General features: G+C 43.7%; 1 pseudogene; it reads right to left on the minus strand.

Moving 5' to 3' along the window:
• Positions 1-10,104: 10,104 nt before the first annotated feature.
• On the minus strand, positions 10,105-11,435 carry LOC138525876 (zinc finger protein 84-like; annotated as a pseudogene).
• Positions 11,436-11,647: the final 212 nt, after the last annotated feature.

Genomic DNA, 11,647 nt, shown 5'->3' on the forward strand with positions numbered 1-11,647 from the left:
GTGATGCTGACTAAAATTCTAAATACGAGGTGGAATGTGTGCGTCATGGTTGCCCAACGAAGAGGTGACTGAAGAGCTGAAAGGGTACAAGAGAGTTAAGAACGAACTTGGAATGGAAGGCAGGTGCATGGTCAGGGCAGGCAGATTGGTCGTGCCGGAGGGCTCAGGGACTTGGTTATAGGTATTGCTCATTGTTAGGGAGATTTATCATTTGTATGCTTCATCCCCTCTTCTAGTGAGAGCCCCAGCACTTTTTGCTGGACTTCTGGGCCTTTTTTAAAATTCCTGAATGAGTGGAGATGTCTTTTGGAACTCTATTCTTTGTATTCTACCTGTACTATGGAGTCGGGTACTCAACCGTCAAACGTGGGCCGGAGCTGGCGCAGCAGGGTCAAATTTTTGGGCCGGAGCTGACGCTGCAGGGTCAAATTTTTTAAATCTTTTTTTCTGAGCCCCCCGCTTCCCATGTCAAGGAAGCTGGGGGGCCTATGTCACCAAACATGGGAAGCAGGGGACAGCCACAGTTTCTCATGTTTGGTATATTAGGCTGTGAACAAACGGAACAAAACGTCCATACGGACACTTTTATTCAAACAAATTGGGTAGTCACGTTTTTACTACGGCAGCACACAGCTCCCTATGGGCAGTGTTGCTGGAGACCCTTAGGGTCCTCCTTTATGATCATTTTCTTGTTTCCTAAAGTAACTACAGTTCTTGAGGATAGAGAGATACTTATCTCTCCCTAAACTCTATAGTCTGAGAGATTGGCACACACCACCTACAGTGGAGTGCCAAAGGGATACCTAGTATCCCCTTCTCTCTACTCCTGTGACTTTTAGTCACATAGTCACATAGAAAATCTCCTAGTTATGGATGGTGGCAGTGGATTTGTTCTACCAACTATTGTGTAATTGTTATACCATAGGCGATGTCCATAACCTTGGTAGTGCCCAATAGGGGCTCCCAAGTATCAACTTGGGGCCTCCCTTCTTTTTTCGCAATTACTAGCATGGTTGTCAGTGTGTGTCTTTTGTCTTTGGTTCGATCCCTTGGTTATCCCTGCCTATGTTCCAGAGTGTCTGGGCCGGCAGGAAGTGAGGGAGGAGTCTTCCACCCCCGTCCTTTGTCTGCCAGAGTGCCTGAATAGGATCAGCTCCTGATTTGACAGCCAAACCCTCCTTTCTGTAAAATGCTGAGAGAGATTGCAGAGGAGTGTGTGCTGGAACTGCATAAAAGGTGAGGCTTCTGGAGTGTAAAAGCAAGTAAGTCGCCCACTGGAAAATGAAGTAACCAAAGAAGATGACCCGCAGACTCTATGATATGATATGATATGATATGATATGATATATGATATGATATGATATGGCATTTATAACGCGCCTATACACAAGTGTTTCAAGGCGTGAACTGTGCAACACGGTGAAGCGAGCACTGCTGTTCTGACCCCGTTTTCTATGCAACAGATGAGCTCCAAAGAGGATGACTCTTTCCCTTTGGCTGTTGGGAACAACCAGTCCCAAGACGAACTTAGAATTGAGCCATCTCGTAAGGTCCTAGGAGCTTCTAGAGCTGCAGAGCCCCAATACCAGGTGCCCTGCTGCCCAATCCCTCCAAATATATGCTGAACCTGTAAGGACCCTCCAGACATCTGATCTAACTCACCCAGACCCCGTCACCAGAGTGCAGGACTGCAGGAAGTGAAGAAGACTGACCAAACGATCTGTGCCCTTTGTTGGTGCTGCAGAAAAGGCGCCAAAACTGCAGCATTAACCAAGAAGTTGCTGAAAGTTGTGCCACGGGTCCTCCCTCAAGACTGCTTCTGAGAGATCCAGTCCATTGTCCTACCTTCAGTCATTAGACCAAGGAATCCGGAGGTTGGGTCCAGAGCTGCAACACTGGGGAGCATCCAGAACAAACATTTTTTAAAACCTAAGGTACTGTGGGGAAAAGGGTATTGCTAACCTGATTCCAAGAAGTCGCTCCACTGCGCTGGAGTGCACCAACAGGTGTCCAAGGCAACCCCCCTGTTGTTCTGAAAACAAAATTACCTTTGGCCTAGCCCCTTATGGGCGGACCACTTGCTAGTCTCCAAATCTACTTTGGGGTGTGTGGATCACTATGCCCCCCCTGCTCTTGTTTCTCAGGGCGATTGTACACTGTGTTACTCCTAAGTTACTATGCCATGGACACACAAACATAAGACACAAATAAAATAAGATAACAATGGACACAAATAAAAACACACAAGTCAGTTTCAATTATAACAATACAATGCATTCATTCATGCACAACAAGCCATGATGCAAACACTTCTATAATTCAAAACAAGAATTTGCACCCTTTTATGCTCTGGGTGCAAATCTACAATGCAATGCAATACATGTAAGCCTAATAGGCTTCTAATGCAGGAAATCTAATAGCAACATATCCAGTCCTGCTGTATCTATCAGGCTAATAGCAAAATACATATGGCAAGTGTCAGCATTCAGCATTCCTCTCCAATACACACCACACTTCACACTTTATCTCTAAGACAATCCCTGTCTGATTCCCCCTTCTTCAAACCCAAAGCTCTGTGTGAGTGTCTGTCCTAATTCCCCATGGCACATGTCTTATTCTCAATCAATCAGCCTATTCATCAATCAGCAATACTCCCCTCTGCCATGTGCTAGATTCCCATTCTCGTCTCTCTCCTCTCCAGCTTCCTTTGCCAGTCTGGTCACTCGAACTGCCTCAAGCCTCTGCCAAACTCTCTGCTAGATTGATCTGCATCAGCTCTCATCAGAACGCTTCCCCAAGCTTCCAAACTCCCAAAGCCATCCGATTCTGCTGCCTCCCACTCTCATGCCAACTCTCTTCCAAAAACACCTCTCCTCAATCTCAGCGTCATTTCCATCTAAAAACTCCCAAAGCCTCACCTCTTGATATACTATTCAATGACGTACATCTCTATGGTTACATTAAGCATTTACTTGTTTCTGTCAAACCAGTATTTCTCTTGCTAAGCGCCTGAAAGTCTGTTACGCATGTCTTGTTCTGTTCAGTTAATGTGTGTTCTGTCATCGTGACATATCAGCCTATCTTGTACATGCTATCTGTGTTACGAAACCATACCATCCTCCCATCTCCCATATTTCTCCAATCACTCCACTGTTAGCTTCTGAAATCCCTCTGTCGTGTCTCTCTGTCTAAAGCACTCACTCCCTGCTGCATGCTCCCACCTTTTTGTCTGCAAACTCAGCCAGGCAGGCCTGCTGATACCATGCCCTTTGTCGCTCTCTACTCGGGCAGAGGCGAGCTCTTATCTCTGTCTGCCAAGCAAACTGTTTACGCATTCCACGTACCACTGTAACTCAAAACATTCTTTTGCAGTCCCGTGGCACTTCTGCTCTGTCTCAATGGCTTCAGAGCCAGACTCCTCATGCATTCTAGCATTTACTCCTTCTCTCTCGCAAACCCCAAGCGCTATACTATAGCTCAATGCATACTCCTAAATGCACACTCATGCGTGTCTCTACAATGCATACATAATACATAATAGTCAGTCTATCTCTACATGTCTCTACATGGCTCTACATATAACAGGCCTCTTTCTCTAGCAATTGCAAATGGCTGAATATATTTGAATAGTCTAATGTTACTACTAAGACTGAAATGATGGATAAATACTCCCTATACGAGTCACTAATTACTAATGATTCACTAAATGAGTATTGGATTTCCAATGATAATATACCAGGCTTCTTCTATAATATCTGGTTTTACACCCCACTTATTTCTGACTCAAGCCGCTGCTTGTGTACCTTTTCTTTAATTAATTTTTTTATTGGCCTTTACATGCCTTTAAAACAAAAAGGAAAACAATCAAATTTCATCACATAAATTACATACAGTAAACTTCCCATCAACCCAACAAGGAATCTGCAACCACACTGACCCAATCATAGTTAGTTAGTGATTGTTAGTTTTCTGCCACAGCCCAAGCACAAGGCTTGGCTCTGCGCAGACCTTGTGCAGAGGTAGTCCATGGTTTCGAGACACTTTTCAATCTCATCTAAGAACAAAGTTAATGCAATTGTCAGTTTTTTGTTCTCTCCGATATACATCAAGTGCCACCACGCTTCTGCGTTCCTCGTTGACAGTTCTGCCATCAAGGGGCCAAGACATTTCGTTCTTTGTGTTTGGAGTAGGGGGCAAAATAAGATGAGGTGTTTAGTCATTTCTTCATAGAGTTCACAGAACCTACAATTCACATTCATCTTATCCATGCCAGCCCAATTCTTAGTTCTCTCTTTAGTCTTTAGCAGATTTAAGTGAAAGCGCATGTATGTAGATCTTCTCTTGTTATCAGGGAAAAGAGCGACATAGTTTTGCAGACTGTTGTACGCTCTGGCTTCACAAGGCACATCTTTCATTAGTTTAGTCACACTTCTTTCTTCACCAGTTGTGATCCAGTCTAGTCTGGGATTACTCAGGATTTTAAATTGCTAAGTATGGTTTTCCTATATAACGCGAGAGTGTTCCAGCAGATGCAGGCTTTGATAGAGATCAACCCTAGCTCGTATCGTAGACAAGCTGTTGAAATATTATTGGGTAGGTGGAGTATTTTCACCCAAAATGTGTGTTCCACTTTCTGTTGATAGAAAGTTATCACCGGCCTTAGTGAGAACTTCCCATATTTTCTGTTCAGAATTGAGGCCTGGAAGGCAAATTGGCGTCATTTTATTTTTGCGGTCTCAATCCAGTGCCCATCATTTATGTTTGCGCCAATCTGATTCCCAAGGTATCCAGTGATTTCTACAGTGCTTAGAGACTCTTTTCCCAAGTGCCATTTAAATGTTTTGTTGTTTCCGTGCCCACCTGGGTGCAGGTTCTGTAGCGTTATTTCGCTCTTTGTGTTATTGATAACCAGACCGTTGCTTTCCACATAGCATTTTACTGCATTCATTTTTCGCCGGAGACCGATCGGCGTGGAGTCTAACAAGATCAGGTCGTCCGCATATAGCATCCAACTTAGTGCAGACCCATGGATTTTTGGGGAGAATGATCGAGGCTCATCAATTGCACTACCAATGTCTGACAAGAATAGATTGAAAATGGTTGCCGCCAGTGGGCATCCTTGCTTCACGCCATAGTAGGTATTAATTTTTGCCGTTAAGACTCCACTCTGATCTAATCGCACCTTGATGGTAGTAGCGGTGTGGAGCTCTTTAATTGCGCCTAATAAGCTCTGAGGACATACCCATTTCGACATCTTAGTCCAAAGGAGCTCTCGATCAATAGAGTCGAAGGCATGAGAAAAGTCAATCAGAGCTAAATAGACCTTCTCCCTGATCTTATAGATTCCATTTTTAACAAGTTTAATAGCAGGAGATTTAGGCCCCAGCCAACTTCCTTTACAAAACCAGTCTGTTTTACGTCCATATGGCCACTATCTGAGATCCAGTCTGATAGTTTCTGTTGGAGCATTGAGGCGTAGACTTCCCAGCACGTCCAAGAGCGCTATGGGACTGTAGTTTTTAGGCTCCAAGCGATTTCCTTTTTTGAAAATAGGGACTACTATAGCTTTCTTCAACGATTTTGGAGTAACACAATGACTGCAAATTCTGTTGAAAAACTCTTTGCATACCTCAGCCCATATTTCAGGATTTTGTTTTAGGGTAAAGTTGGTCAGGCCATCGGGTCCAGCGGCCCTCGAATCACTGACATTGTTTTTACAGTTCTCCCTTGTTAGTTGTTTGTTGTTTACTTGCTGCTTCTATAACAAAAGAGACTGGAAGAAATCCTCAGGAACTCTTCGTATTCTGTGGCTTGTCAAGACTTTGAGCACTCTCCGAACTGCCTTTAGCTAGGGTTGCGTTTTTGGACTAAAAAAAGACTTGCTGTGCAAAGAACCCCTCTCTAGAACCTTGAACCAAGCTAATATTACACTAACAGTTTTCCTCCCTTAAAGTGACTTTACTATATGTGTTTGCAGAGTAAATGTATTACCATATGAACTATTAATAACAGCAGGTGCGCGTAATAACCGATAATACAATAACATTGCTTTTTCCCCTTTCTAACATTGCTACAAATGTAACCGTGAACAAACACAAAAGTGAAAGTTTGCATTGAAGTGTATTCTCAAATATTCTGAAGTGTTCTAGTGTAAAGGTCTAAAGCATTTACAGTGATCCTGGTGTATATATAATAAATATATAATTTTATATAGATCATTAGTATAGAGTTTCTTTGATGTGCATGTCTAGCTAAGGTTCAGTGTACTTACCTACAGCTCACAATGTCCTCTTAAGATAAGCCTGACTGCTCTGCCACTCTACCAAGGTCCAGAGTTAGTTGGGTATCTACAAACCACTGTGGCAGCTTACTTAAGTCTTTAGTAAAACTCCCCTTTCACTCATGAAGGCCTTTTGGGTTTGAGTATGACCAAAGGTTCAATGAGAGTGGATTATTGGTGCATGGGTATGGATGCAGATATTGAAAGGAAGCTAAAGGAGTGTGAGAGTTGTAGGGTCAGTGACAAGGTGTTGTAGATAAGGAAACCTCCTATGAAAGAGGTGGTGGCGTCGGAGATAGTCTGTGCTGTGATAGAAGTGGATATATTAGGTTTTCTGTGTATGACCGTACCTCCAAAACCATTCTGGGCCCTTTCACCTCTACTTCCTCCTCCACCTGTGGCATCCCCCAAGGCTCCATTCTTTCGCCTTGGCTCTTTAATATATACCTTTCACTGCTGGCACGACTGATTTCCTCCTTCTCCCCAAACTTCTAGTGCTACGCTGACGATACACAACTGCTCTTCAAACTGCCTACAGACGCCCTTGCACCCTCCTTTATCCCTGACTGCATCTCTGCCATCCAGGCCTGGTGCACCGCTAATGGCCTCAGCCTCAAAACCAGCAAAACAGAGATTCGCCCTATTGAGTTCCCTGCACCCTACTTTTCCCCAGCACTCTGGCCTTCCTCAGTGGGCCCCCCCTGCCCACTCCTCTGTAGCCGGTAATCTCGGAGTCATCTTCTGCTCCTCCCTTTCCTTCATCCCTCATATTCAGGACATTGGCCCTCATTCCAGGTTTGGTGGTAGTCATGGTGCTATTAGCGCCATGACTACCACCAATAAGGACTTACCGGTCCAGTACGACCTTCGCGGGACCAGTAAGTCCCCATGAAAAAGCCATTCCCCATTCCCATTTGAGCCCCCATATGGCTCAATGGGAAGGCGCTAATAACGGTACCACAAGTTGCGGTACCGTTATTATCTCTGAAGTCCCTTAACGGGCCCCGTCCATAACACCTGGTAAAACGAAAGGGACCCGCTAAGGGACCTCAGAATAGGGCACAAAGGGATTACCGGCACCGATGTCCTTAACAGTGCCCGGTATCCCTTTGCGCCCACCTCATAATGAGGCCCATTGTCAAGAAGTCCCACTTTCAGCTCTTCCTTCTCAAAGGGACTCTACTCTTCCTCACCTTAGTCCAGATACTCAGTGTTATCCATGCCTTGGTTCTCTCCAGGCTAGACTACTGCAATAGCCTCCTCCTCAATCTTCCTTTGTCCACCCTGTGACCCCCCCAGCTAACCCAGAATAGGGCAGCAAGACGTATCCTTGGCTTCAAGTGTAGGGACTGCATCTCTCCTGTCCTTCAAAGCCTTCACTGGCTCCCAGTCTCATCACGGATTAAATTAAAATCCCTCTGTATTATCCACAAGGCTATCTGGGGCGAGGGACCACTCTATCTTCAACGCTTTCTCACCAAATACTACCCTTCTAGACTCATTCACTCTTCTGGCACAAATTCCCTGCATGTTAAGTGGTTTACTAAACAGAGAGCTGGTGGTCGATCTCTCTCCTCGGCGGGCTCCCTCCTGTGGAATAGCCTCCCGCTCTCTCTGCATCTTGAACAAGACCTCCTTAAGTTCCGAAAAAGCCTCAAGACCTTTCTCTTTACCTCTTCCTTCTCCTCCTCTCTTCCCTGCTAATCATACAGTAGTGTGACTGATGTGCAAGGCCCTTATGTTTCCTCGGGGCCCTGAACCCCCACATCCTTCATCCCAGCCACTGTCTTCTTCTACGGCACTTACTTAGGGTCCGCCTACCCACGGGTGGTTGCACTTACGATCTTCTCCTCCCAGCACTTACCCTGAGCACTTCTCCATGAGCATCAAAGCACCTCTCCCCACCCCTCTCCCCCCTGCACTTGCACGTTCTGAACACCCATAAGGCATAGTAGGTTTGTCTCCCCCCTGTTATTCTCATTATATCCTTGCACCATTATGTCAATTAGGTACCTTGTAATTCATTGTCTACCCTCCTTTCCCCACCCTGTTGCCCTGTAGGCGCTTTAAAACAGTTTTGCTAACTGTATAAGTGCCTAACAAGAGACCAAAATATAAATGATTAAAATGAGAAGGACTCAAGGAAGTTACATAGCGGTGCTTGCTGATGTGTTGTCAAAATGACCAGAGGTGTGTGTGATGAGAGACACTAGCACGAGGAAGACTGTGTAATTCTTAGAGCCTGTGTTTTAGAGAGATGGATTTCTGTAAAAGATGATTACTGAAAATGGTCCAAAATTTGTATTAAGAGAGTTTGAAGAGTTTTTAGAGGAGAATGGGACCAGGTACTGTACAATCCCAAAGGGAATGTGGTAGAAGAGCAATTTCATCGCACGCTAATGGATGTTTCCAGAACAGCCACCGCCATGGGAGGTGATTGCAGAAACTTGGGAACTGTTCATTATAATTGTTCTTTTATATCGCACCTAATATCAGCGAGCAGTTTCTAAGCGCAGGATCGGGATTCAAACCTGTGTTGCGCTGCACTGTCTTGCTTCCAGGAAAAACGAGTTGTCCCTGAGCTATCCCCCCTCACCAATGGCTGAGGACATGGACAGACCAGGATCTCTGTTTATTTAGGCATTAATCTTTAGTCTCTCCGGGTTCATCCAGTTGCTGATTTCTATCCTGTCACAGAGAATTCCAAACCAATATCCTTGTCTTGATCAAAGAATTGTATTTAATTCCTTAGCGGAATAAACCGTTCAAGCCGGCTACTACCAGTTGAAGCATAGCCACCATGTTCTCTCCTTCTCACAGCAGGTCACACTGATTAAGCCTTATCTTTCACTACAATATAAATGGCTTCGTCATCTCTGGCATCATCCCCGTAGTCTTCCTAATCTGACTCACACACGGACAGCGCTGGCCTGTAATGCATAGATCACACATGTAATCGCCATTACATGAGACCTCCTCCCTCGTCACCTTCCTCCCTGTGTGAAGTTTGTCCTTCCATCCAGGAGCCTTCCAGATCCACCTTCCACTCCTACCTGCCTGGAGCCTGTCCCTTTTGCCCCTTACCTTGGGGATATAATAGGCTCCAGCCCTTGTTTCCTGGTGTCATAACCAATCCCCTGGAAGAAGCATCACCCGCGTGGGACACCTGAGAGGGGTCTGGATGCTGTCACGTGGGGCAGGGGGGAGTCCTGTGTAAGAGTGATTATCAGATTACTTTAGTCATTACCCCAGGATCACACTCCAGAGGGAAGTGCCTACATGGATTGGCCCTGCACCAATCCTTACCATGATATGTCTTGTAGCAGCCCTGAAAATTTGTCTTAGAAATGTATTAATGGCCAATATATATATCAATGTATATCAAATGGTACCTTTTCTTACTCCAGTGACACTGCATCTGTGCCAGTTGATTTCTATCAACATGGGATAACCACAAAGCCACTTCAATACTTTACTCATTGCTACCGGTAAATTCACCGGCTGGAGATATCGGTAATGTCACATACATTCGGTAACAACAAACACAGTTCATACTAACTCACACAACATACGTAAGAGCCACTGAAAAAGATAAAACAGTACATTTGCAATTTCTTCATTCACTAATTAACTCTAAGACATATCACAAAAATATAATTAACATATTATCATCCACTAATTCCTTATTGTAAAATATATTTGATTGTAACATTGTCACAATACAGTCCAAAAGACGGTCTAGTAACTGTTATCAATTGTCTGTAAGATTCTGACTTGCTCAAGTTGACTATTTATTGATTTCTACTGTCGTCTGATCTCATAAACTAGTCTGAGCATTGATAAGGTTTTTCTCCAGTATGTTTTCTTTTGTGTATATCTAGACTAATTTTATAACTGAATCTCTTTAGACATTCTTAGCACTGATATTTTCTCCAGTATGTTTTCTCTCATGCTCAGTCAGACTCCTTTTTTGACTGAATCTTTTCTGACATTCTGAGCATTTATAAGGTTTTTTTCCATTGTGGATTTTCTCATGTACAGTCAGACGGTATTTCCAAGTGAATCTTTTCAGACATTCTGAGCACTGATAAGGTTATTCCCCAGTGTGCTTTCTCTCATGTACAGTCAGACTGCTTTTCTGACTAAATCCTTTCTGACATACTGAGCATTTATAAGGTTTTTCTCCAGTGTGTTTTCTCTTGTGTATATCTAGACTCATTTTATAACTGAATCTCTTTTGACATACTGAGCACTGATAAGGTTTTTCTCCAGTATGTGTTCTCTCATGTTGACTTAGACTGCTTTTTTGACTGAATCCTTTCTGACATTCTGAGCATTTCTAAGGTTTTTCTCCAGTGTGGTTTCTCTCATGTATAGTCAGCTGGCTTTTCCAAATGAATCTTTGCTGACATTCCGAACACTGATATGGTTTTTCTCCAGCGTGTATTCTTTGATGTAGAGTTAGACTGTCTTTTCGATTGAATCTCTTTTGACATTCTGAGCACTGATGAGGTTTTCTCCAGTGTGGTTTCTCTCATGTTTAGTCAGATGACTTTTCTGAATGAATCTTTTCGGACACTCTGAGCACTGATAAGGTTTTTTCTCCAGTGTGTTGCTTCTCATGTAGCCATAGATACTCTTTCCGACTGAATCTCCTTTGACATTCAAGACACTGATAAGGTTTTACTCCAGTGTGGTTTCTCTCATGTCTAGTCAGATCACTTTTCTGAATGAATCTTTTCGGACATTCTGAGCACTGATAAGGTTTTCCTCCAGTGTGTTCTCTCTCATGCTCAGTCAGACTGCTTTTTTGACTGAATCGCTTTTGACATTCTGAGCATGTATAAGGTTTTTCTCCAGTGTGTTTTCTTTTATGTTTAGTCAGATCATGTATATTACTGAATCCTTTCTGACATTCTGAGCACTGATAAGGGTTTTCTCCAATGTGTAGTTTCTCGTGTTTCCTCAGATATGCTTTCTGCAGGAATCTCTTTTGACATTCAGGACACTTATAAGGTTTTTCTCGGGTGTGTGTTGTTTGATGTAGAGTTAGATGTCTTTTGTGACTGAATTGTTTATCACATTCAGGGCACTGATACAATTGTTCTTGAAGGTGAGAGTCCACAGATTGGGCTTTGTTGAGCAAAAATGCCATGACAAGAATTCACATAATTTCAATGTCAGGACATTTGGAAAATGTGTTCTATAAACCTCTCACAGGACCCTTGATTTTACCTACAACAGCTTCTTTCTATGGGCTTATATGCGTGCACCACTATAGGCAATCTATATTGTGCTGCACCTTTTCTTGAACGCCCCACTTCACAATTCTGACACCTTCTACCACATGCTTTCTCTCGTGATGAA

This window comes from Ambystoma mexicanum, chromosome 7p (assembly GCF_040938575.1).
Source record: "Ambystoma mexicanum isolate Mex_15411 chromosome 7p, UKY_AmexF1_1, whole genome shotgun sequence".
In the NCBI taxonomy this organism is placed as follows: domain Eukaryota; kingdom Metazoa; phylum Chordata; class Amphibia; order Caudata; family Ambystomatidae; genus Ambystoma; species Ambystoma mexicanum.